We start from the raw sequence: 6,114 nt of genomic DNA, 5'->3' as shown, positions 1-6,114 counted from the left end.
CCACAAATCCCTGAGGTGCCTTATTGCTATTATAAACTGATTACCAACGTAATTAGAGCAGCAAAAATACATGTTTTGTCTTATCCATGGTATACGGTCTGATGTACCACAGTTGTCAGCCAATCAGCATTCAGGGCTTGAACCACCCAGTTAATAATTCCTGTTAATGACTGCTGCTTTCAGCACCACGGCCAGCACCACACAGATGGAAGGAGAGAGCAGAGAGAAGGGGAGTGGGTGAGGAAGAGAGGTAGAGGAAGAAAAGGAACATGGGGAGGAATGGGTGATGGAGAGAGAGCGAGAGAGAGGGAGGGAGAGAGAGAGACAACTCTCATGACATGTCATTAGAGAGTAGCTCGTTCTCGGGCTCCAGGCTCTCTAACACACAGACCTGTCTCAACATCTCAGTGTGTGTATGTGTGTGTGTGTGTTTAAACCTCAGCCCTAAATAATTGAAATCAATGTTTCCAGCTTTTGGCTTCTCAGACAGAGAGAGAGAGAGAGAGAGAGAGAGAGAGAAATGTGTGTGAAGGCTCTGATGACAATACTGCAGTTACAGAGCTCTCTTTGATCCCTCTCTCATTCTCTCTCTCTACCATCTATTTCATGCTCAAACCCAGAGAGGATGGAAAGTCATAACACAATAATATACAATAACTACCCTACCCTAACCAACCTTACCCTACACTACCCTAACCAACCTTATCCTACCCTACCTTACCTGACCTTACCCTACCCTAACCAACCTTATCCTACCCTAACCAACCCTATCCTACCCTCGCCAACCTTATCCTACCCTAACCAACCTTATCCTACACTACCCTAACCAACCTTATCCTACCCTACCTTAACCAACCTTACCCTAACCAACCTTATCCTACCCTACCCTAACCAAACATATCCTACTCTACCCTACCCTAACAAACCTTATCCTACCCTAACCTACCCTATACTACCCTAACCAACCTTATCCTACCCTAACAAACCTTATCCTACTCTAACCAACCTTATCCTACCCTACCCGAACCAACCTTATCTCACCCTACCCTAACCAACCTTATCTCACTCTACCCTAACCAAACCTATCCTACCCTACCTTACCCTACCCTAACCAACCTTATCCTACCCTAACCAACCCTATTCTACCCTAACCAACCTTATCCTACCCTAACCAAACTTATCCTACACTACCCTAACCAACCTTATCCTACCCTAACCAACCTTATCATACCCTAACCAACCTTATCCTACCCTACCCAACCTTACCCTACCCTACCCAACCCTACCCTAACGAACCTTATCTCACCCTACCCTACCCAACCTTACCCTACCCTACCCTACCCTACCCTACCCTACCCTACCCTACCCTAACCAACCTTATCTCACCCTACTCTAACCAACTTTATCCTACCCTACCCAAACCTTAATCCTACCCTGCCCCAACCTTATCCTACCCTAACCAACCTTTTCCTACCCTAACCAACCTTATCATACCCTAACCAACCTTATCCTACCCTACCCAACCTTACCCTACCCTACCCAACCCTACCCTAACGAACCTTATCTCACCCTACCCTACCCAACCTTACCCTACCCTACCCTACCCTACCCTACCCTACCCTACCCTACCCTACCCTACCCTAACCAACCTTATCTCACCCTACTCTAACCAACTTTATCCTACCCTACCCAAACCTTAATCCTACCCTGCCCCAACCTTATCCTACCCTAACCAACCTTATCTCACCCTACCCTACCCGAACCTTATCCTATCTTAACCAACCTTATCCTACCCTACCCAAACCTTATCCTACCCTAACGAACCTTATCCTACCCTACCCTAACCAACCTTATCCTACTCTAACAAACCTTATCCTACACTACCCTAACCAACCTTAATCTACCCTAACCAACCTTATCCTCCCCTACCCTAACCAACATTGTCCTACCCTAACCAACCTTATTCTACACTACCCTAACCAACCCTACACTACCCTATCCTACCCGATCCTTCCCTATCTTATGCTATACTAAACGAGGTGTACCTCCCAACAAATCTGCTCCCAAGAGTTTCCCCAACAGCACAAGTTCAGATGTAGCCCCCCACTCCACACGCAGCTATCATCTATAGAAAAATACAGACTGATTCTTGCAGAGGAACACGCAGACATGATGCTATAAATCTGATGATAAGCATCCATTTCGTACAGTCTCTCTCACTCACACACACACACACATAGCAGAGGGTAGCCTTATATCTATCTATCTAGAGGTCCTTCTATGATAAAATAGCGATCAGATGAGATGTAGCCTACTACGTGATGATATCAGGCAGATTTCAACATTTACTCTAGCTGTTGATAAACAAATACCTTTATGTCGGGTAATGTAATAAGAAATCGTTTCTTCCTCTCCTCTCTCTCTGCTGGAGTCTACTGCAGCTGCAACAGGGATGCGAGTTCCCACCCCGAACACATACACATGCACACGCACATGCACACCGAGCAGGTGTGACTCAAGAAGGAAACATTTTATCATCAAACAACAACGTGATCAACTGCAGGACACACATACACACTGCGGGTCGAATACGCCATTTTTAACACACACATAAACAATGACGACACAGACAGAGAGGGTGAGAGTGGGACAGAGATGGAGAGAAAGGACGAGAAAAAAATTCACTTACGTATTCTACCGTGATCCTGGCAGATTAGAGGATGCTCGCTTTCCTCCGGAAAGGCTCGAGCTCCATGTCGGTTGCTGCAGTCTCTCTCTCTCTCTCTCTCTCTCTCTCTCTCTCTCTCTCTCTCTCTCTCTCTCTCTCTCTCTCTCTCTCTCTCTCTCGCTCTCTCTCGCTCTCTCTCTCTCTTTCTCGCTCTCTCTGCTTCCCCCTCTCTCTTCTCCTTCTCTCTCTTATCCTTCTCTCTCTTCAGCAGCAGCAGCATCTCGCGCATCACCAGGAGGCAGTGGGAGGCGAGAGCCTTTTAAATAATTCAGAAGCCTGCTTACACCACGTGACCAGTAATCTATTATTTAGTTATACACCCCCTCCCCTCCCGCAGCAGAATGGCACTTCGTGACGTCACTTTCGTCCTCTGAAGCGGGTCGCGGTTCCTCTGTTCAATAGCCTATCAACGGAGAGAGGCATAGGCTAGCTATATCATTTCTAAGAGCTCTTGTTTAGGTGGGCCTACTGAATTTTATCAAGTATTTTTTGATATACTAAAAGCTCCATTGATAGATTGTTTTAACTACTATAGAAATGGTAGTCTGTCAGGTTCTCATCAGGAAGGTCTGATTTCTCTATTGTTAAAACAAGACCCAGATGGCAAATATAAAGACCCAGTCTATCTAAAAAACATTTTGCTATTATTTTTGCATCACAACATTGAAGTGTAAGGGGCACCTTACACTTCAATGTTGTGATGCAAAAATAATAGCAAAATGCATAGCGCTCCGAATTAAAAGGGTTTTTACCAGGTTTATCCTTATCAGACTGTTTTTTTTACATGGACGATACATTGGAGATAATATACGACAACTACTAGAAATAATAGAACATCATGAAACATATAAGAAGCCAGGAATTATATTTAAAGTGGATTTTGAAAAGGCATTCGATAAAGTGAGACTGGATTTTATTTATAAATGCCTGGATTTTCTCAATTTCGGTAATTCTCTTATAAAATGGGTAAAAATAATGTATAGCAACCCCAGGTGTAAAATAGTAAATAGCAGCTACTTCTCAGAGTTTTGAATTGTCAAGAGGAGTTAAAGAAGGGTGTCCGCTGTCATCATATCTATTAGTTATGGCCATCGAAATGCTAGCTATTAAAATCAGATCCAATAACAACATTAGAGGACTAGAAATCCAAGGCTTAAAAACAAAAGGTGTCCATGTATGCCAACAACTCAAGTATTATATTAAGTCCACAAGCTAGATCCCTGCAATGTTTCAGTGAAGATTGTCACGCCCTGACCTTAGAGAGACGTTTTATTTCTCTATTTGGTTAGGTCAGGGTGTGATGTGGCGTGGGCATTCTATGTTTTGCTTTCTATGTTTCTTTATTTCTATGTTTTGGCCGGGTATGGTTCTCAATCAGGGAGAGCTGTCTATCGTTGTCTCTGATTGGGAATCATACTTAGGTATCCCTTTTCCCCTGCTTTCAGGGTGGCTCGTTGACTTTTGTTAGTGGCACTATAGCCCTGTAACCTTCACGGTTGTTTCTCCGTTTGTTGTTTTGTTGGCGACATCATGGTAATAAAAGGAAAATGTACGCTCACCACGCTGCACTTTGGTCCACTTCTTTTGACGGCCGTGACAAAGATCTAGATAACTTTTCAGTACTCTCTGGACTAAAACATAATTATGATAAGTGTACAATATTACGTATTGGTGTCACGCCTTGGTCTTAGTATTTTGTGTTTTCTTTAATTATTTGTTCAGGCCAGGGTGTGACATGGGTTTATTGTATTGTCGTATTGGGTTTTTTGTAGGCATTGGGATTGTGGTTGATTAGGGGTGTGTCTAGTATAGGCTTGGCTGCCTGAGGTGGTTCTCAATCAGAGTCAGGTGATTCTTGTTGTCTCTGATGGGGAACCGTCTTTAGGTAGCCGGGGTTTCACTGTGTATTTCGTGGGTGATTGTTCCTGTCTCTGTGTAGTTTCACCAGATAGGCTGTAATTAGGTTTTCACGTTCCGTTTGTTGTTTTGTATTTGTATAAGTTATTTCATGTATCGCGATTCATTCATTAAAGACATGAGTAACAACCACGCTGCATTTCGGTCCGACTCTCTTTCGACAAACGAAGAACGCCGTTACAATTGGATCCTTACAAAAATACAACTTTTACATTACCCTGCAGTTTGCCTGTCACATGGGCTGATGGTGAAGTAGACATACTCGGTATTCATATCACAAAATATATAAATAATCTCTCCACAAGGAATTTCAATAGAAAACCTGTAAAAATAGACAAGATCCTGCAACCAGTACCTGTCTATTTATGGAAAAATTTCCCTGATTAACTCCTTAGTCATATCTCAGTTTACTCACTTAATTATTGCACTGCCTACTCCTGATGATTCGTTTTTCAAATCATATGAGCAAAACTCATTTAGCTTTATCTGGGATTGTCGGTCCCTCTCCTTGTTCGGGCGGCGTTCGGTGGTCAACGTCACCGGTCTTCTAGCCATCGCCGATCCACCTTTCATTTTTCATTTGTTTTCTCTTGTTTTCCCGCACACCTGGTTTTCATTCCCTCACTACTTGTCGTGTATTTAACCCTCTGTTCCCCCCCCATGTCTGTGTGTGTAATTGTTTGTTACGTTTATTGTGTTACGCGTCAGGCTGGTTTATTCCGGGTATTGTTTTGAACCTGTGGTAATTGTATTGTTGTACATTATTTGTGTGACCAGGGCGTTATTCGCTTTTGCCTTTGGCTGGAGTGTTGTGACGCTGTTGCGTCTGACTGTTTTGCTTCTGCCAATTAAAGTGTGCCTGTTCACTCATCTCTGCTCTCCTGCACCTGACTCCAGTTGACCAGTTGCGCACCCAGTCTGACAGGGATGCTAAACCAGACAAAATAAAATGTGCCTATCTATATAATGAATATGAATTGGGTGGGTTGAGATTATTAAATCTAAAAGCACTAAACTTCTCTCTAAAAGCTTCACTCATTGAAAAGTTTTATTTGAACCCTGAATGGTTCTCAAGTAGTTTAACAAGAAAAGCTCATCCATTGTTTAAATATGGCCTTTTTGCCTTTGTGCAGATTGCCATGTCTCATTTTCGATTCATTGAAAATGATACTTTTTTCAAAGTATCTCTCTTTTCCTAACAAGCATTGCAGCGTTGGATACAATTTCCATGTCACCCCCCTGAAAAGATAGAACAAATATTACAAAAAATATTATGGCTGAACTCAATTGTGCTGGTTGATAAAATAACTGTATTTATGGGAAAGATGTTTGAAAAGGGTATTTTGTTCTTAAATTACATTACATTACATTGTAAATTGGAATGGCAGCATTACGTCCTTCATGGAGTCTGCTCAATCCAAGTGTACAACCAATTGATTACAGTATTACCCCAAAAATGGAAGAGGCAG

General features: G+C 42.7%; 1 protein-coding gene across 8 annotated transcripts in view; it reads right to left on the bottom strand.

Annotated features, from left to right (window-relative positions):
• The window catches only part of LOC118377971 (probable cationic amino acid transporter), a 36,066-nt gene extending 33,118 nt beyond the window's left edge, over positions 1 to 2,948 (bottom strand). For 7 of the 8 annotated variants that reach the window (XR_008095676.1, XR_008095675.1, XR_008095677.1 and 4 more), the window contains exon 1: positions 2,690 to 2,948. The gene's annotated coding sequence lies outside the window, so the exon portion shown is untranslated. Of the gene's footprint in view, positions 1 to 2,372; positions 2,587 to 2,689 lie in introns of those variants that run through there. The other variant, XM_052499420.1, reaches the window with a different exon arrangement.
• Between the last annotated feature and the right edge of the window lie 3,166 nt (positions 2,949 to 6,114).

This window comes from Oncorhynchus keta, chromosome 37 (genome assembly GCF_023373465.1).
Source record: "Oncorhynchus keta strain PuntledgeMale-10-30-2019 chromosome 37, Oket_V2, whole genome shotgun sequence".
NCBI classification, from domain to species: Eukaryota; Metazoa; Chordata; class Actinopteri; order Salmoniformes; family Salmonidae; genus Oncorhynchus; species Oncorhynchus keta.
Note: the sequence above shows the minus strand (reverse complement) of the source record. Positions and strands in the feature narration are given on the sequence as shown.